This window comes from Sebastes fasciatus, chromosome 10, assembly GCF_043250625.1.
Source record: "Sebastes fasciatus isolate fSebFas1 chromosome 10, fSebFas1.pri, whole genome shotgun sequence".
Classification (NCBI taxonomy): Eukaryota; Metazoa; Chordata; class Actinopteri; order Perciformes; family Sebastidae; genus Sebastes; species Sebastes fasciatus.
The window spans coordinates 10,288,380-10,310,358 of NC_133804.1; the positions used below are offsets into that span (position 1 = coordinate 10,288,380).

The 21,979-nt window shown below is 40.7% G+C and overlaps 1 long non-coding RNA gene across 3 annotated transcripts; it reads left to right on the plus strand.

Annotated features, from left to right (window-relative positions):
* The first annotated feature begins 1,354 nt into the window (after positions 1 to 1,354).
* LOC141774805 (uncharacterized) lies at positions 1,355 to 21,504 on the plus strand. 3 transcript variants are annotated; one of them, XR_012595470.1, is made up of 3 exons: positions 1,355 to 1,419; positions 2,373 to 2,447; positions 21,257 to 21,504. It is a non-coding gene; the product is annotated as an uncharacterized LOC141774805 (long non-coding RNA). The 3 variants fall into 3 exon arrangements; XR_012595468.1 differs by lacking the exon at positions 1,355 to 1,419 and adding an exon at positions 1,428 to 1,897; XR_012595469.1 differs by lacking the exon at positions 1,355 to 1,419 and adding an exon at positions 1,428 to 1,893.
* The last annotated feature ends 475 nt before the right edge of the window (positions 21,505 to 21,979 follow it).

Genomic DNA, 21,979 nt, shown 5'->3' on the forward strand with positions numbered 1-21,979 from the left:
AAATGAGATATGCCATGTTGATACAGTGAGTCAGTTTAGCAGGTGCTGGAAGGCGGATGATTACTTTAATTACATTGGCTGTTTCCCCCTCCTCCCAGATTTGGTATTAAACTAAGCTAACCATTGCCTGACTGTAGCTTCATAGCCTACATAACGGACAGATATTGAGAGGTATTGTTATCGATTTTATACTCCAACTCTCAATAAGAATGTGAATAAGCATATTTTAAATATGTAAATGTAACCAAGTCTAAATATGCCTCTAACAATAACTAAAAAAATAAATCTCAAGGTCTGGGATTACCACAGTTAATCCTAAAGTGATATCCTGGTTCGAGGATAAAGACAATGTATTTACATTGAATATTTAATTGGTCTTTGGCTGAAGATAATGATTGACTTCACTCAGAGAAATAATACACAGACACACAATAATTCTTTTTCTGTACCAATATTATTGAAAATTTCCACAATCAACCCCCACATTAACTCAGAATGAAAAATAATAACAAATGAATAAATAAAATAAAAATAAAAAATCTGGCCAGAAAATGTTGAAGTTTTGCTGCAGCTTTAGTCTCTTCATTTAGTTACTACAGTTTACTACAGTCCTTATTTTAGTTTAGTCCAAAAGTCATTTTAGAGATGGTCTTCCCAATCCCAAATGATGGAAAGATCTTACTGGTGTAATAGTAGGAATGAAAGCCAAGTCCTGCTCAGGCCTGGAGTCCAGAATCCAGATGTGCAATCCACCAGCCACGGTCGCTCCTGGCTTTAGGAGTCTATGTAGAGTGGAAGGGCTCCTCTCCTCCTTCACACCAGACACCTCTCTCAATGTCCGGGCTGTTTCAACAGAATACAGTTTTCAGACACCACGTTGTAACATCCCCAGGTCTGATCTTATGTTCCTTTTCTTACAGAGAGCTAACTTCTCGTCTTCTCCCTCTACAGCGAGCAGCGAAATGTAAACACACCGCGCTGTGCATCTGCCACCTAGAGGTCATTACCACCAAGCGTTTGCCAACTGCTGCAAAATGTTGAAAACAAATGACTCAAGCAAAACAAAGTGTCTTAGCCTGGTCTATCTGTGTCTGATTAGGCAGTGAAATAGAAAACTCATAAATCAATTCAACACTTTTCTTCCAAACTTAAATTCAAGTGAGCTTGTAAAATTAAACTACATATCACATTATGATAATTATGATTATGATGATAATGTTGATGAAGATTTTGGGTGGGTTACATCAACAGATGTATTGTACATATAATAACTTTTGCAACACTATGGAGAAATGTAAAATTTGGTAAGATGTTGAAATGTCCTTTGTTTTGAGTAGCCCTTGAACCTCTCAGGTGAGTATGGGAGACGGGGCGGGGCTATAAATAGTGGAAAGACTGACTTGAGAGCGCGAGGAGCAGGTGAGATAGTTAGTTAAACCATATTGCAAGTTCTATATACGCTGTTAGCTTTAATGAACAACAGTTAATTAAGAGCCGGGAGGTTTATATCAGTGTGTAACTTGTTAAAACGGGAGAGTAAGCCGTGTTTTGGAGTTGTTTTCAGTCAGTAATTCTGCTAAACTGGTGCCGTATAGCCAGGTGTGAACCTGTTGCTAATTAGATAAGGCTTGCATTCTCACTAGCTGGGAGGAGAGAAACGAAACAGTTTCTGAGTGAGTATACGGCCAGTATGGACACTGAGAAATGTCATGATATGAACATTTATAGTTAAAAGATAGAAGTTCATTAGTGTTTGTGAATCTCACTTACACACGTGGTGCTGCAGTGGAGATGCTCAGGACAGCATGCCAGAGAAAGCTGTGTTTTGCACACGGGCAGAGCCTCAGGAAGGGTCTCTGGGTTTCTTCATCGCACAGCTCACCGCTGGACAGAGTAAGTAAGTAAATAAGTAAAGCTTTATTTATATAGCACCTTTTAAAACACACCGTTACAAAGTGCTTCACACACAAATGAAACATCAAACAATGATGAAAACAAGGGAAAATTACAATATGACACACAGAAACAATGAGAAACAGATCAAACAGAAACAGACATGTGGATGAGGCCTATAGAAAGGCTTGCCTATAGAGATGGGTTTTTAGAGGCAGCTTAAAACAGTCCAGAGATTCAGCAACTCTAATAGATTGGGGAAGGTGATTGCAGAGGGTTGGGGCTAACACAGAAAAGGCCCGATCACCTTTTGTTTTGCAGTTTGAGCAGGGGATGGATAAAAGGCAGAGATTAGAGGATCAAAGTGTTCGACAGGTCGAAAAATGGAACGAGGAGATCAGAAATGTAACTGGGGGCGAGGTCATTCAGTGCCTTAAATGTAATTAGCAAGATCTTAAAGTTGATTCTGAATTTTACAGGGAGCCAATGGAGGGATGCCAGTTTGGAGTTTGGAAAGACTGTTACTGTAACAGTTTGCTGACTTCCAAGGAGCAGTGAGTACAGACAATATTGTCCTTGAGGATTTCAAATGAGCTCCAACAAGCACGCCAACGTTGTGGTACCACAACCTGAATTATAAAAGGTACAATTTTGTTTTCTTTTCTTTTGGGTCACCGGGATACTTTAGAGGTGTGAATGTAATAAACATTTTGTGTTGTTGCATGTTTGATAGTAACGTAGGGGTGTAAAGATTAACCGCTATGTAACGGAAATCGATACAATAGTCTTAGATACAGCTACATCGATACAAAACTATGAATCAGACTCAAATTTTGAGGGGAATCGGTCAACAATCGATACGCCCGTCATAAACCGATACAGTCCTAGATGCGTCCTAGTTTCCTAATATAGCTATATGTTCAAATATACGGTGGTGTAAAAATGGTCGGCAAATAGCTATATTTGCTATATACACTAATATAACAAATAGCTGGGTATAGATGGTGTCAACACAGTCCTTAAAGTCGCAGTGTAATGACAGTCGTCTGTGCATCAAGTCTTTCCAGTAGATTTTGATTGCTCTCTTAGTTATTTATATATACAGTATGTATGTATATATATATATACAGTATGTATGTATATACTGTATAAACACACATATAAATAAATAATAAGGATCTCACCTTATGGTCTTACAATGTAGGACACCATGTCACTAATTCAATGCCAGCAACAGTTGAAATTAAAGATTATTATGCATTAAATTACAACCATGGCCAATGAGCCACAGCGAGCCATATTGTTATTGGAAATATATGACAAGTCATGAGAATTCTATGAATTAAGTCAAACTGAAGGAAGATATGCACACTCCTAAAGTAATGTGATTCATGTGGTAAAATAATAATGGCTCAGTATGGTTGCATGGGAGTTTTAAGCTCACAGCAGTCTTAATTTTAATTACATCTGGATATGTTTGTAGAAACATTTCTTTCCAATGACCCAGTAACTCGCTCTGAGCAGTTTTCATTATTATGACTTTCTTCAAAAGAAAAAGAAATGTTGCCGTTTAGTTTGTCAAATGTTATATTTTTGTATTTGAACAGTGGCAGAAGTCCCTTGAATTGTTTGTAATTTGGATGAACCAACCCTTTAACAAGCCAAACCCCTGGCCGTGAGTTATTTGTATGCAACTGGTGCGTCTACCTCCCTGGCAGGAGTAGTTAAAATCTGTATTTACTGATTCCAGCCTCATCATCTGTATTCCCCCTGCTCAAGTCCTGGGAGATTGCTGCAAACATAAAGCAAAACACTTTGCAGCGTCAGTGCAGGTTTCCATGTGTTTCCCCGAGGGATCCCGCCTCTCATGCTTGCTCCATGGTCACTGACAGCATTAACACTTGCAGGTAGCGAGCTCTTCGGCCTTTACATAGAAAAGCTCCCTCCGTGGCGCTGGGCTTTAATAGACGATAATGAGTAGGAGGGCGGGCCAACGCGATTTAATAGCTTCAGATGGATGTTTGTACAGTGGGACGAGGAAAAGAGGCAGCGACATCAGCACCTACTCACACTGACACTGAGGTGACCTTCTCCATAGTAACGGAGGAAATGTCATCTCAATTAGGCCAATCACATGCTCCGTCTCTGTCACGGCTGGCCAAAGGGACTCGCTGAGGAGTTTTGACAGCTGGATGCTAAGAGCTCAAATTGCTCCATTCGAAACAATTTGATTTGAGTCTAAATGAATCCAAAGCTGATTCATACAATCTGCTGTTAAATTCACTGGTGGAATAAAAGTCCATACACTCCCATTCATCCCCTTTTATAGCCTGTCATATTTATGTGTTAGCAAGGAGAGTTTAAATGAGGAGATTATAAATACACTGACATCCTTATGGTTTAAGTTTAAAGCAGCAGTGGGTAGAATTGGAGCAAATAGGATTTAAAAAAAGGTATTTTTATAAAACGGTCACTATATCCTGACAGTAGTGTATGAGACAGGTAATCTGAAAACAATCCGGTGCGTCTGTGTCCTCTGGTGTCCTCCGATGCTCCTAACAGCATCTGCAGATTTCACAGACTGGATTAAAACAGCCAATCAGAGCCTCTGAGAGGAGGTGTAGGAGTCTAATTTTCTCTCAGAACACTTGAATTACAATATGCTGAAAGGTTATTATGGAAGTTTTGCCCAATGATGCTAAAAATATTCTGCCTACTGAAGCTTTAAGTATAAAAACAGTTTAGACTGCAGCTGATCTTTATCTTTGCCCGTGACACCAACCTGCTACGTTAACCCCAAACCAGACTTTCATTTAAATCATTCAGGTGCCCTGTCAAGGCATTTCTAATTTTAGTTTTAATCATTGAGCTGATATATCTGCATTGTTAAATCAGAAACCTCATATACCTGTTAAGCCGCATCGTTAATCAACTGGTAATCATTTCAATATTCATTTTCTCCCCGGCCATGAAAAAGCCTCCCAGATACTTAGATATGCACCCATGAGCACACACACACACACACATACACACACTTTCCTGTCTCTTTCCCTCTCACACACACACACAAACATACGCAGACTTGTTCAAATCAGAGCGTCGCACCCTCACATGCCTATTAAACAACAGAAAATGGCGACCTTGGTTTCACACGGAATATGAAATAAGCCGGGCCATTATTTCGTTAATGCAGAGTACGTGTAGCCCTTCAAGCACTTTAGTTTCTGCCTTAACATTTAACCATTCTTTATTACTTGCTGACTAGGCTCAAGACAGCAAGGTCAATTACCGAGGGTTCCCCTCAGAAGGTACTTTACTTAGCTCATCATTTTGCATCAAGTCTTCAAATGTAGCCAGAACGACCCCTTGTAAACGCCAGGCGGGAGGGATTAAAGACAATTCCTTTTGTTTTGATACACTACTGTTTTTGCGATTTTAGCCGGAGCTGGGGAGCGATACGCGGGAAGGGAGAGCGCCGTAAAGAGGGTTTAAGATCTCGCCGTATTAAAATATTCAACACGCCGCCTCGAAAAGAGGGTCACTACATGAAAAATGTTATAGAGCACATTATTTAAGGCTTTGGGAGAAGAATAGCCGGCTCCCTCAGGCTACATTTGGAGGGGAATATGAGGTACGTCTGCAATTCGCGCTGCAGTTTAGGTCCGCACAGAACAGGAGATTGTAAACAGCAAATACCCATGAAATTATTTGTGTAGGCCGCCGACTTAATGACACCAGGTAACACAACACTAATCCGCCCCCCCCTCCCCTACACAAACTCCCTCCAAATCTACCTCATAAATGTATGCATGCGCACACAAAATCACACACACATTTGGCTCGTAAATTTCAAACCTTGCACTATACCTGCAGTAATCACAGCTGCCATGCATGAGGTACTCTACCCCGACCATAATCAAAGGTCACACGTGAGAGAAAGAAAAAAATGCACCACTGTAATTGTTACATGCCTAATTTAGTAGAACATTGCATAAGCTTTGGGCTGTTGTCTGCCATTGATTTATGTTATTGCAGCCCTATTGCCTTTCATAACAGTATTCAGTGAGCTATTCCCCTCTAATGTTTACTACACTGGATATGCCTATTACATCATACAGGGCTACAATGAATGAAATGCACTTTACCTGCATGATAGGAGCTATTGCTACTTATTGCCTAAGATAAAAATGTTTGTCTCACAGGAAGCCGAATTGCCAGAGACCCCCCTTTGCCACGGCAGCTGTAATGTAATGCTTTAGAAGAGGTATGATATTAGAGGAATTTTTCATCTATTGTCCTCTGACAACTGCTTCTGGCTCCCCCCCTAAAGGCATTCGCCAACATGAATTTGAAAAGCAGACTCAGCTGACGTTATTTCCTATTTCGCAGACAACCCCAGCACACGCTGGATACTAATTAACTGGACATTTAGTTCTGTCAGAAGCCGGCAACTAAATGCCCAAAGCTCCCGACAACTCAAAAAGAAATCATTCTTAAGCTGCGGTTAACAAAAATGTCATTTATGAAAAGGAAGGGTTTAATAGCGTTCCTGCTCACATTTAAATGTGCACCATTCACAGCTCGCTACAACTTAATGGCCTTTTAAGTGAAGACAGCTTTAGAAAGAAAGCGCCGTGCAATCCTTGAATTTTTTTATTTTTATTTTTCTGACGTGATCTTGACACGCACTAAAAGAAATATGTCTGTTATTTTGCTATGATGGAAGCGGTGTATTATTTTGTTTTGTTTTTTTTGGGATGTTAACAAGGTTAGGAATGAATGTAAGGCTAATGACGCTGGTAAAAGATAGAAGAGCGGATAAATGATGTGTATTATTGACTAAGATGCAACTTCTGGAGTAAAAATGCAGCGCTATTGATTTGCTATTTGAGTTTTGACATCAAACTTAATGCTCCCTACCTTGACAGTAAAAGGGTGAAGACTTGGAAAATAGATGGGAATCCGCTCAGGTTGAGTTCTGCCTGGCAGAGGCACTATTGAATCCAACATGTCAAACACAAATGGCTGCTTTGACAGTGCTAAACATAACCCTCTTGTGCTCCACATCATATTGACAAACATCACCCGAGTCGGGCTTATTGGCCCCGGCTCTCCCTGCTGCTGGTCTGTGTTTGATGAGGCCACCGTGTTAGCTCAGCCTCTCAGCAATCATCGGGTGCTACAAGCCCGCCTTACAGGGTGTAAAAGCACCTCTATGTCTTGCACCGTGCGCTACATTTGTATGACAAAACAAATATCAAAAAACCTTCACACGGGTTGTAAAAGCAGAGCGACAGCGGATCCGCAGAACTGAGCCTCTGCCCCGGTAATTTGCCTCGGGCTCCGTGTGGTTTCAATCATTGTCAATCATTAAGTTTAATGCACTTCGGAAGACCGGGGAGGACCCGTGTCACCGCTCTGAGCCGTTCAGTCCTCCTGCCTCTGCTCTGCACAGGAAGACAAAAACAACAAACCCTAAATCACAAGCTCCTCTGAATATAATTACTACTCTCTGGGTAATTCCCCAAACCCTTTTGTTCCTCTGCCTTCGCGCTCTTTAGATGTGCTCATTTGAATAGGAAGCAGAAAAAAAAAAATCATGTTCCTTTTAATATATGATGTGTTTTCTTCTTTGGACATTATTATGGAGCCCTTACAGAATGGTTGTAGGAATAAAAACGTCATTGAACATAAAGCTCCGACGTACCGTAGGGCTGCAGACACTGACTATGCTAATGAATGCTCCATGCAGCCTCATTATGAGCCGTGGAGAGAGGTCGTTTTTTTTCCTCGGCTATTTTCCCGATGAAGTATTGCTCGAGGTGGGGAAGTGGGCCGAGGTCCGCTGGTGCGCTGCTTCAGAGGATTGTAAAGGAAAAAATTGAGTAAATGAAGAGAGTGCAATCATTAGTTCACGTGATTTATATATGTGTATTAAAGGTCTTGGTGTGCGTGTCTCCTGCAGGGTGTTTTGTGTTCACCAGTTGCTGACAAATGAACAGCAAATTAGTTTAAGATTAAAAATCTGTGGGCATTTTATGGACATAATTATGGCTTGAGTTTCGCTCGCCACTCCAGGGACCCTGTGTGGTTTGAACATCCAGTACAAAAGGGGAAAAAAAAGACATCCTGTTTTTCTTTTCCTTTTTTTTTCTGAAATGTGATCCACATGGCCTACAAATTAGATGAGTACCATCTATAATTTTATGCACAAGTTATCCGTATTTTTACGCAATAAGCTCAGGGTGTGAGACAAAAACTGAGCATGCCAATTAAGACACTCACTTCCAATCTTCTCCCTTTCTCTCTCTCGTAGTCTTTATTTTCATCCTGCAACCTCTTCTTCTTCTCCTGATTATTTCTGATGCTGCAATCTCCTCCCCCCCCCCTCGTTCCCTGTCAGCATCTCAACCTCATAATTAGCCGGCATTAATTAGATGCACTGGCATAATTGTTAATCATTGGTTACGCTGGAAACATCTTGGAGAATGAACAGAATGCCAAGCGAGGAGGGAGGAAAACAACGGCTCTGTGTAGCAAGAGAGAGAGAAAGGAGATACACAGGGAGGAAGAAGAATTGTGTGTAGATGTGGAAAAGGAAAAATGCAACGAACAAGAGAGCTTTGCTAGTTTGCCAGAGGAGACGGCACATGCAGCTCTGAGATCAGGCTGGGAGGTAATTCATTAATGACTCCTCTCTTATCACCTGATATTATTACTGCGTGCGCTCCAGAGGAATGGTGGTGAGAATTTAAAGCAAACCCAGCCTGAAACGTGGACTACAAACACAGTTAACGATGAACGGCACGAAATGGAAAGTCGTGGCGATAGTTTGCTTATGAAGTCCCCTTCGGCTCGCTGACACTGACAGCACCAGCGCCTGTCCATCTCCGATTACTGTCTAATCGAATTCAGCCTCATGTCTGGCTGCTCCCGTGGGTCTGCTCCGGTGGTCGACTCCTGTGATAAAACATAAAAACAAGACACCGCCATTTCATTATGGAACGAATCAAAGGGGGACATCAAAAGACCCGCGTCGCCTCTCTTTAGCTATCACTCTCTCTTTAGCTATCACTCTCTCTCTCCACCTATGTTTCTCTTTTTTGCTTCTGTTTATGAACTTGTTTGCATTCTCCCTCCGCCTCTCCCCGACCTCCAATCTTTTCCTCGCTCCATCTCTCGGCGTCTTGACGGTAGCAGTCGACTGAGCGTAGGTTTGTGTCATCAGGAGTCAGGCGGCATCCTGCAGAGGTTACATGGCTCATTCTTTATTCTCCATGTCAACTGCCCGTAAATGTTTATAGCTTTGTGGTAAGACCTCGGCTATTCAAATTATCTTGTCACAATGCATCCCTGAGCAGGAATAAAGCCCTCCTTTATGGGGAACTGTAAACAGTCGCTGTGTGCTTCATGGGGAACAATACCCATTTATAAGAGTCCAGCAGAGGCCATGTCCATAGGGGACAGTAAACTTTTCTCTGTGTTTTTTCCTCTCCTTTAGATTTCCTGTTTCTTCTCCCCTGTATGTTCTTCCCTCCTCTGGTTTTCTCTTGCCTTTCTCACCCCTCCTTTCCCAGGGCTTGGTTGAGATCAGGCCCGGGTTTTAATGAGAGCTGCATGCCTCAGTCTGAGCCCTCCTCTCTATGCAGCTCCATGAGCCTCGTAATCCGCCATCGATCCTGCCATGAGTTGTTGCTGTCAGCTTTCCGAAATAACAGAAAAGAAAAACAAAGCGCCATTCCAATTAGTCCACGTTATAATTGGGTATTATTACAGTGTCGGAGCGGGACTTGTCGGAGCGTGACGCGTGTCACCGCGTCCCCTCCTCACAGCAAAGCCCCGCCGAGAGGTCGCGAGTGACACGGTGCCCTTCTTGCCAAAGCCACATCCTGCCCTTCTTGCCAGCTCATATCCACGAGCAGAAAAGCTCTCGCCGCCACAGCTCGCAACGCCGAGCCAAGTAAGCACTCCATTTGAATGTGACTATAATCCTAATTACATATGGACGGCCATTTGGTAAAAGCTCGCCCACTCGCTAGATATATATATAAAACGTATATCTGCTGGAATGGACTTGTGAGAAATGTCCGCTGACTTGCTTGAAAAATGCTCAAGGACAGGCGAGGGAGATAACCTTTCTGAGGAGCAGCGGTGTTACAATACACCTTTCAAAGCTTTTGTCCCATCAGCCTGTCTCACCTTTGAGTAATTCACCGGACAACTTTTGATTCTTCGCTCTGCCTTCATGGTGCTGAGGTTGTACAATGGGATGAATTTGAATGACAAAGAGAATCGTTTAAGAAATGAACCACACACTCATTTTCTCCGTATAATAGCCTGATACGGCAACTACCATTCATTTATTATACATTTTCTTCTAAATATTCTTAAATCTAGGTTTCTAGACACATTTGTGTGTAAACGGATGTTAAGTTACAATCTAAATACTAAAAAACACTATTGTTTATCATTTAAAACTATTGATAAAAAGAAACCTTTTTGGGACAGATGGGACAATTTAGACAAATTTGTTCCAGCAATAAATTTCCTTTTTGCTAATTTCAAAACAGAACTGAGTTTGTACTTTCTCTTTGCTTTTGAGTCCCATCTCTGATTCCAAGAAAAATGATCTTCAGAATATTGGAATTAACTATGCAAACGCAGGGAAAAAAATAAATGTGAGACGTCCAGGACTCAAAGCCAAAGTAACATTTGGTACAAAAAATCACAAGTGTTAGGGAGGCTTAAATGAGTCTTCACACTCCTCCTCCCTAAAGCGCATTCAGAGAATTGAATTACACCCCTCTGGAGACAGAGAGAGAGACAGAGGAGAAAAAAAGAGACAGAGACGGATAGAAAAATGGAGTTTGCTCTACCTTGCACGGCTAGCAATGTGGAAATACAGTTTTCTGGCACTGCAAAGAGCAAACATCAGGACTATCAGCTCAGACGGAGCCGAGGCTGGCACCTATGCGGGAGTTACTGTACGTTGCCATGGCAACAACTAAACCAACTGATGATGCGAGGTAGCCTGATTGTCACAAACACGGTCACCGAGACCTGGCTGTCAAGCTGCTTGGGGAAAAGCACTCAGAGCACTTACAGGCCTGTTCTTTTCCCTCGGTTTACTGTACCCTTATCCGTCCAACTGCCAAACTCGGCTTCGTGAAGGACAGGCAAGTACGGGCGCACTTTTATGCCCCGTCTGAAGCGACCTGTGTAAATCTGTGTGGGCTGTTTCGAAGCGCCTCTGATTTGTAGCATCAAGTCTTCCGAGCCTTTGATGTGAGAGAAAAGCAAAGCACACTGAAGCCGTACCATTAAAAATTGTTTTCCACTTTTTATGTGCTGATTAAGTATTCTGTGTGAAATGCCTCTCTGTTTTCTTGTCGGTAGCTACGGAGCCACAGACCATGAAGGTGTTTAATAAAAAAAGAGCACAGCGTCAGGCGATCTTTGCCTCCGCCGTCCCCCGAGGGAGGCAGGCGATGGGCAGCCGCCACCTGCCACTGGGAGCAATGCACTTTACTGGTGCCATGAAAAGACAGAGGCGGCTCTCCACAGGCCAATCAAACTATCCCAACAGCTGGCTGGCTGCCCTCCTCAGCCTTGCCCGCTCTCCATCTCCCTTCTCTGTGTCTCAATCTGTCCCCCCTCTCTGTGCATCTTTCACTCAAACGCACAATCCCCCTCCCCTGTCCCCCCTTCCACACACGCAGTCCTTTCACGTCATCCGACGGGCCAGGATGGCACTACAGAGAGCGTCTCCGTCCTCTTAACTCCCTCCCCGGCGACAAATATTTACTGTGCTGCCCTGATTTATTCTGGGTTAATTAGTGAAAGTTAAATAGCTATCATAGGCTTGATTCCACAAACACACACGTGCGCGCACACACACAATCACACTGACAACTGGCTGTCTCACACAAACTCAGTGCCAGCTCCTGACCTGCCCTCTAGCCCCCAAAGGTATAATGTGGTTTATTATAGACATGTGAAGACTTAATTAGATGTGTATAATGCATGCTGTCCGGGGACTGCTTGCTGTACTGCTGTATAAACCAGGCCGTGTATAAAACTGGCTGTGTTAACAGCCCGCATTAGTAAATCTCTTTGTGTGTTATGTTTGCGATGAGAGGCAGCTTGGTGGTAAAGCACTGCATGCTCCTCATTATGACAGATATATGTTGCTTTGCTAGCCAGGAAGAGGAAGAGTAAGGGGATGATTTCACACACTCACATCTTCCTCAGCTTTTTTGAATAATTGGCTCACTGCACGGTAAGGAAAACGGAACACTGTGAGGAGTTATAAGTAATGAGCATCATCATTAAACAAATACAACCTGACACACCTTTTGGCTCCCGATTTGACAACTCCGGCAGTGACAGCTGGCGCACTCGAATGCGTGTGCAAACTCCCTTCAAACTCAGCTAGCTCGCAAAAGAGAACTTCTAAGACTCCAGAGAGTTTCTACATCTCCGGCAAATCATTCAGCGGTGCTCAGCGCCCTGCCCTGGAGAAAGCCATAAAGATTAGCAGTTAGATTACAATCTTTACTACAAACAGTCTTTCCTAGAGCGGGAGGGCGAAAGAGCAGGCCAAAGCTGTGCCGATGAGGGAGATTAGCCCGGGCTGAAACAAGGGGGACAAAACAAATCCAGTCAAAGAGAAGAAGAGGCCAGTCACACAAAAGGAAGAGGTGAGAGACGGTGTAAAAAATGGAGGGATGCTGCTGACTCCAGGAAATATTTATGACTCACCGTGGACATAAAACTTGAGTGAGAGCTTCTGTGAACCAAACGGAAACAAAAAGAGGAGGAATCAATAAATCTATACAGGTTCACAGTAACACCAGGTACGCTGACATTTGTCACATGCATTATTGGCCCGTTGGACAGGACAGTGACCCTATGGGTGACGCCGCTGACCCTTTGTCCGTCTCTCGTCTTCAGAAATGTGCAGAACCCACACAAAGTACAGAAGGGCTATGATAGAGAGCGATGACTTCCTAATCCTTTTTAAAGGGATATGGGTGGTGTTATTCTATGTTTTATAGAATGTCAACCCATGAAAGGACCTAAACAAACAACGTGTTAGTCCGTCTCTCAATACATCCAGAGCTCCCTAGGCGGTCTGTGGCAGCTGATTCCCACTGAAGAGGTAAATCTATGAAAACAGGTCAGAAATGTCTGGTTACATCTTTTAAAAAAGGCTGTCATTTCCTAAAACAGCTGGGCACTATATTTTTTAACATACATTATTCAAACAGGAGTGAATAGTGCATTTCTTGGGGACTGTTTTCAGCTGTGGATTAATACACAAACATGCAGAGAATATTTGTAGCAACAGGAAAGTTAATAAGGATTGAGTCAAAATAAACTACAGTGCCCTTGTTCATTATAAGTAAGCAACATGTGAATGTCCATTGATGTGTTTTTAAGGCACAAGAATAAGGAATATCAGACATTGGTGATACTACTTATCAATTCATTGCTGGTTTTGGTCTTTTCGTGGGATTTGGTGACAATAAGAAAAATAAGATCACCAGACTTATCCTTTAATCTTTCTTCTAGATATCTCATAAATCAATTTGACATTTGAGGCATCTCTATGAATCATGTCTCTTGGTTACTATACAAGTTAAAATGATGTTCATATGTGCAGAAAGTGAATAAGGTTGGGTTGTACAGCTGTGCCCTTGAAATATATACAGTAGTTACACATCCTGCTCATATTGTGTGTTGCTGTACTGTATGTACTGTGTGGAATTGCTGTTTCTTGACACATCCTTGACATAGTCCCACCAAATGGCGTATGAATGACAGTAATTTGTAATTGCGTGCAGTCTCAATGCCTTTGTTGCTTTTGGTGTGTCATGTATAGTCCATGTAGTCTGTACTAACTGCAATGCACACAGCGTGAATATGCTACGCTCAGAGCTAGTGACATAGAATAAATGTAAGAAAGGCCGCTTATGGTGGGCAGGAGGGGAGTGTCCAAGACCGGTGTTCGTGTCCCAAAGTGTTGAGTTATTTTGAAATTACGTTAGTGACGTTAGTGACGTGTTGTCCGTACTTATGTTACTTTGTTTATGTATGTATTTTACTTAGCTTAGTAACTTATTTTGAGCCCAACCATGATGTTTTTCCTAAACCAAAGTGGTTTTGTTGCCTAAATCTTATCTTTATAATCAGACTCTGCATTCACATGTAGAATCTGTAGGCAACGGGACAAGGTTTTGGTATCAGAAGCGTTCTGGTTTCCGTTTGTAGTCCGAGTAGCATTGACCAATCAGCAGGCTTTGGTTGAATGCATGTAAACAGTCCGTGTGGAGAGCAAAAGAGGCGGAATGCATTAGCCGAAATGCAGTCTTGAAATCCATCGGCTGACGTCTGAGGATGATTTAGCTTTATATTGGTTTAAAATGATCTTGTACACTGGCTACTTGTTACACAATCTGGTCGTAGACGTCGTCTCTCAGGTTGCTAATCGGACTCTAAACAATGAGCAGTGCATGGAGGAGGAAGTCTCGTCCTGGATATCCGCTGGCTACATCTAAGCCCCAGAAATATAGCGACTTGCCCCAAGAGGCTTATCCTTCATCACACCAATAGCCGATGGGTTCTGAATTCCGAATTGCGGCTGTTTCGCGGTAACGGCGTGGCGTTAAATGTCACACGAAAAGCTGTATTGCTATGTTAAGCCCATGGCGTGTAAATGACCCACGAAAAGACTAAAATGCGTCATCATGACACACTGAATGTCCTCAAAATGTTGTGCTATTTATACGCCTTCCCATGTGATCCGGTTGCTTGACAATAGGAACTCTGTATTGCCAATAGGTGTTCCTGAATTCTTCATCTTATCTAATCTTTACGGTAGTATTTATATTTATACAGCAATACTCTTCTGAAATGTTCTTTTTGGAATCAATACATTTGCTCTTTGTCTTTCTCTTCTTCCCTCGATGTTCCTTCCTTGTCTTCTTCTTCAGTTGCTGTGCTATCAGTTGTAACATCAAGACATTGATGTGCTTGTTTCTAAGGTGACTAGACGGATGCTTTAATGCCATTTGTTCACTTAGCATGAAAAAAATGACTGAGAGACTGAAATAGATTTTTCCAATCATTTTCTGCTTCTTTTTTTTCAAATTTAGACATGTACTGCATTACTAATTAATGGATGAAAATCTATTTTGTAATGCAGCAAAACCCACAGTAATCTAAAATACAAAGCACAGCCCTTGTGGGTTTTTTTGACTTCTTTTTTATTTCTTTTCAACAGTTACAGTCGTACAGCACAATCACATGTTTTGACTTGACACAACAGGGTCAAGAGTCCTTAGGAGGAGTCTGTGAGCTTCGGCATCCCTGAAATGTCCATACATTGTTACATTAAGTAGGAATGAGTAATCTTTTTTGTCCATAGGCCCAGAGAATACATACATGTACAGGGAGGAAAAAATAACATGTGTTTTTATACTTATATTAGAAGAGAAGAGAAGAGAAGTATAAACAAAGTAAATAGTGATAATAAATCACAACAAGAAAAATAAATAAATGAATTAATATCAACAAAAATGAATAGAGGACTGAAAAATAAAAATCCCCAGGTTGTTACATATTCATTTCGTTCACATCAATTAAGAAAAGTTAAGTTATTGGGAACCACTTAGTTAAGAATACATCTGTCCTTAGTTGTAACCTTGCAGTGATATTTTCACTGCATAAATCATTTCAAATCAAACACATTTACAGGTTGGGCTGTACAGCTGTGCCCTTGCAATTTATAAAGTAGTCACACATCCTACTCATATTTTGTGTTGCTGTACTGTGTGAAAAGCTAGTTGGTATTGTTTTTTTGACACAGCCCGGTCTCACCAAATAACGTATGAATGACACTGTAATTTCATTTGTAAGTCATTTCGTGGGCAATAACAACGCCTTTGTTGTTTTTTGCTTGTCATGTGTATGTCCTGTAGTCTATACTGACTGCGATGCAAACGCATCTGTGTGAATATGCTACGCTCAGAGCTAGTGACGTAGAAGAAAAACGGAGAAAGTCTTTATGGTGGGCAAGACTGGTGTTCGTGTCTCAAAGTGTTGAAGAGTCAGGCGGCAAACACCGGTTCTGAAAGGTGAAGCCAATACAGAAGTCCCTTCAACTTGCATTCTTTCTAATAGCCAGCAGGGGGCGACTCCTCTGGTTGCAGAAAGTAAGTCTGATTGTATAGAAGTCTATGAGAAAATGAGCCTACTTCTCACTTGATTTATTACCTCAGTAAACATTGTAAACATGAGTTTATGGTCTCAATCACTAGTTTGAAGTCTTCTTCTTCTAGTAAAATATAGTCCCATTTAGAGTAAAACAGACCATAAAGCAGGGAATGCTTTAGGGCGTGGCTACATTGTGATTGACAGGATACTACCACAGCGTTTTCCAGTCTGGGAGTTGTCCGTGTTTTCGTCTTATAACTTTAACCCTTTCACAGTGTGTATTCAGTCCATCAAAGTTAATAATAACATTTTGATCACCTAAAAATGTCTTATTCAGTGTTTGGTTGTACTTAGCTCCACCCTCTCGTGTCACTTAAAACTTTAGTTCACAAACCAATGGGTGACATCACAGTGACTATGTCCACTTCTTATATTCTATGGTTTACGTACATATTTTACTTAGTTTACATACAGTTACAAACAGTTTTATATCTATGTCTGTGCACTACTGTAAGCTATGTATCCCCTGCCGTTACAACTGTATGGTGTATCAAATATCCCTAATCTCAGCTCGATTTGTTGACACGTGTGGCAATGCTGTTTCACTTCCATTAACATTGTGAGATAGGGCATTTGTGCGGCATTCATGTGGTGTCGGAATAATCGGAAATACGACTTCCCGGCTGGTAAAATTCACGTGATTCAAGTTGGAGCAACAATTCAAAACATGAAAGGTTTTGTCAACATTTAGGCCTACAAATTATTCTGCAGCACTTTCACCATTTAAATAATGATACTATACATGATGTCAAGTGCTTTTAATATCTTTCTACATCATAGTCTACAGGCATTGAATTGTGTTCAGGGATGCATGAGGCTGGGAGTGGGAGGAGAACAATGTCAAGCGATGAAGGTTGGGGTAGCCTAGTAGTAATGGCAACAACTTCAATCTACTTTCCCCCCTGGGTAACGACATGGTGTTAAATGACACGCGAAAAGCCTAAAATGCGCCATCATGACCCACTGAATGTCCTTACAATGTTGTGCTATTTATACGCCTTCCCATGAGATCCGGTTGCTTTACAGTAGGAACTCTGTATTACCAATAGGTGTTCCTGAATTCTTAATCTTCTTGGATCTTTACGGTAGTATTTCTATTTATACAGCATGCTATTCTGAAATGTTCCTTTTGGAATCAATACATTTGCTCTTTGTCTTTCTCTTCTTCTTCTTTCCCAAATATTCCTTCCTTGGTTTCTTCTTCAGTCGCTGTGCTATCAGTTGTTACATCAAGATATTGATGTGCTTGTTATCCTTCTGGTCTAAGGTGACTAGAAGGATGCTTTTAAGCTATCCGTTAATGACAGAGAGTGAAATTGAGATTAAGGATTGTTGATTGCTTTTTTTCTTCAAATTTAGACATGTACTGCATTTATAATTAATGGATGAAAATCTATTTTTGTAATGCAGAAAAACTGGCAGAAATTTAAAATACAAAGCACAGCCCTTGTGTTTTATATTTTCACGGCATAATCCATTTCAAATCAGACACATTTTACATCTACCTCCAGGTGTCACAAAACTAATTGTTGTGGAAAATTTGAACACTATTCACTAAACAAACTGCTTAATTAGGTACAACTAAACACAGTCGATGAGTTGGAGCAAACAAATCACAATGGACTAAGTGTCTCATAACAACAAACTAACATTTAATTTGTTGTCACTTTATTTAATTTCAGACGTCGAACAGCTCGTACACCTAATCCAAACTCGTCCGACTGTATGTTCCGCTCTCGACCGTGTTTACATACAGTTCCTATCATCACAACAATAGTTGCTAAATGAGACAAACATGAACCCAGCGAACACAAACAGGCAAACTGTGATCATTACTTTCAGAGGTGTGTGGCTATGATTACAAGTGTGTGTGCGTTTGCCATATTTGTTTGAGCTTGGCCTGGATGTGACTGTCGGCTGTTGGCTGTTTTTGTGTGTGAGCACGCCGAAGCGAGAGCTGCACCCATTCATTATCCTGTAAATACAGCCTGAGCCAGAGCCATTATTTAGTCGTGGGATAAAAACAGTGAGAGCAGCTGGTGAATTTAGGGATTTACTGAACGCTAGAGCGAGCTGACAGAAAGTTAGTGTCCTCATTTTAATATATGATCATGAGAACGCCGACGGAAACAACAAGTGCCACTGTATAGTTTGGCAGTTATAGTGTTGTATTCTGATCAAATAAACAAATAAAAATGCCATCATATATTTAGAATTGCAAATCCTTGTTTGCAGAAAACTCCCAAAACTTCCAATTTTACTATTGGGCTGAAACCATCCGTTGCTCATCCTACTGGATGCATTATTACCTTGAATCTTCCTGTCTTATGGATTCTAGTGTATGTAGCCCAGTCTAATTACCTGCCATTTTAAAGGGGACATATCATGAAAAACTCAGGTGCTAATACGGTGTTTCAGACAGAGGGTGAATACAGGTATATTCAGACAGGCAGTATGAGAAAAATACAGTCCTGTCTCCTAAAGATTACGTTCCCATACAACAAACCTGGATTGTGAAATACTTTTCGAGGGAAATTTATTTTCTCATGGATTCCATTTGTTTTTGACGTATCACTAAAATCTGTTTGTAATAGGGCTGTCAAAGTTAACGCAAGGAAAAACTGGCATGGACATTTTCAAAGGGGTGACCTCTGACCTCAAGATATTTCAATCAAAATGGGTTCTATGGGTACCCACGAGTCTCCCCTTTACAGACATGCCCACTTTATGATAATCACATGCAGTTTGGGGGCAAGTCATATACCACTTTCATACCAATGACCAGGGTTGGACCAGGGTTAACCTACCCTGGTCCAACCCTCCTCTTGCCAATTCAAACCAAGCCAGTCAACCCAGGTTGAACCCTGGTCAGGACAATTTAGATATGACCAGGGTCACACCTGGGAGCAATGCATACCAATTAGCTCAGGTGTTAGAAATGGGCGGGGGGGTTACATCTCTGGAGGATTATAGAGAGAGGGGATGATAGTGACATCTTCAATTTGAGCAAAAACATAAAATGTCACAGAATGATGCATGTTTTTGGGATACAGTGTAAAATATAGTACACACAGCATTTTTAGCTTAAAAAAATGTTTAACTATGTTGTACGTATGGACCTGTAATGTATGCAAAAAGATTAAGAGTATCTATTCGTCAACATGAACGTTCTTTCCTCTGTCTATCTAGTACCCATTTATCATATATTAGACTACATTGTGTTATCTAATATGATAATATATGCCACATTTAATGGATTGGACACTTCTGAAGACTGAAATGTATATTTCACTCACTCCACTATCCCAGCAAAGATTTACTACATACAGTAGGGCTATTAAGGTTTTTTAGCTGGACATGTGGCAACTGTTGGATAATATAAGAGTTTATCCAAACATAATAAAATGAGTTTATATTTCATTTAGTTTGCTAATTACTTGATAATGTAATGAACCAGGACTGGGTTTGTTACTTTATAACAGATGCGACAGGCGACCCTTGTCCAACCCTGGTCTGACCCACCTCTGACCTCTCACCCCTCTCAAAGGCGAGTCGATCAACGAGGGTTAACCCTTTCATATACACAACCAACCCTGGTTCAACCCTGGTTGAGTCTTTGGTGTGAAAGGGGTAATAGTCAAATCATCACACTGACACACTGACAGCTGTTGTTGCCTGTTGGGCTGCAGTTTGCCATGTTATGATTTGAGCATATGTGTTATGCTAAATTCAGTACCTGTGAGGGTTTCTGGATAATATTTGTCATTGTTTTGTGTTAACTGATTTCCAATAATAAATATATACATACATTTGCATAAAGCAAGCAAATCTCCCTTTTAAGATACATTTTGAACAGATAAAAAATGTGCAATTAATTTGTGATTAATCACGATTAACTATGGACAATCATGCGATTAATCACGATTAAATGTTTTAATTGACCGAGAGCCCTAGTTTGTAATGATAGTCCACAGAAATCCGTGAAGGGAAGTGGATGGTTCAAACAAACACTAGACTTCCACGCAGGAGACCGCTGTTCGTGTCCTGTGTGAAACTAAAAGTCAAGTATTACTACTAAAAGTGTTTTAATTTACGTCCGTAGGTTAATAACATAACAAACATAGTTATTTTCGGCCAAACCATGATGTTTTTTTTACTAAACCTAACCAAGTGTTTTTGTTGTGTTTTGTTTTTTTCTTGGAAACGTAATTGAGATTGCAGTTTACTTGTATTGGAACATCATTTTGTAGGAGACAGGGTTGGAAAAATAAAGTGTTTTGACCATTAAAGCATGTAAACATGTTCTTGTAGAAACCCAAAATGCAAGTATGAACTTGGAGTTGAGCATGATATGCAGCTTGCCTCGCTCATATCAAAATGCTATCAACTCATCGTTCACCCCTTTCAGTTGGATTTCAAGCCCTTTCTCTTCGTAGTCACATATCAGCCAACTACTTCTTTGTTCCATTCCCTCTCAATGGTTCATTCCAATTTCGGCACAATAACAGTTTAAAGCTGAAGTCGGTAAATTTGAGCAAATATGATAAAAAGTTATTTTTTATAAAACTGTCACTATATCTATAAAGTGTTTCAATATCCTTTTTATTATTTCTTTGCATCTTTCTCCCAATTGACTGTTATAATTGGTATACAATTGGTATATTAAGATACTTTTATTTTTTGCAATACCTTATAACTCAGTTCCCATAGAAACACTCACAATTTCATTTCTTTGACGCGGCCTCTAAATTCTCTCAATTACAATATTAGTAATTTTTGAAAGAAAAGATGTTAAAACATTTAGTCTCCTGTTCTCAAAATGTGAGGATTTGCTGTTTTTTACAGTTTTATGTCACAGTAAATTGAATCTTTGGGCTTTGGACTGTTGATTAGAAAAAACAAGTTATTTGAAGATGTCAAATTTGGGCTCTAAGAAATTGTGATGGGCATTATTTCCAACATTTTATAGACTAAATGATTAAAATCCACCCATACTAAAAAAAAACTAAAAAAACCCCAGCTAAAATCCTCCCATTCGGATCTTGTTCCTTCAATTTGGAAATGAAAGTCTTTTTTTTTTTTACAGTGTCACGATGAATTGTTCTTGCCCAAAACAAAACAAGGAATGCTAACGTTCACCTCAAGCAGCCCCCTCCTGTGCTGAGAAATGAAGCCAACGTGAAATTTCCAAAAACTGCAGTTCATCAAATGGCCACTTGAGGCTGGCTCCAAAAGTGAGTCAATCCCCATAGTTCCCCATGTTAGAATGCCTAACTTTACAGTAGGAGCAAACATGTTTACATGCCTTGAATAAAAACAGTTTTGGTCTCTATAGCTAATATCACCTTATTTATCAGTTATTTTTGTCTTTCTTTCTTTCTTTCTGCTTGGTTTGTCATTCATGTGTCAGTATGTGTTAACATGTGAGTTGTATACGTGCGTGTTGTGTGTCAGACAGATTTGGGGTTTACTGGAAAACTATAACGCTATCTTCTTTTGTTCTGTTTCTCACTGCTAGTCTTTAGTTACTTTTGAAAGAAACAAGTGGATTAAATTAAGTTTAAGAAGTTTAAGTTTCAAATCATTATTCTTGCAGATGTCAAACTTGTCCTTTGTGTTCAGTTAGTGCTTCATCAAAAACTAAGCTGAGAGAAGTTGTTCAAGGTCTCGCCGCTGCATTGTTTCTGTTGAGGTAAATATGAGGTGATGGATATTGGCAAACAACCAGCACCTTCCATTTTTAATCTCATAAAACATGTTTTCACCGGAGTGACTTTTTAATCCCTCACATCACTGTTTTACACTTTAA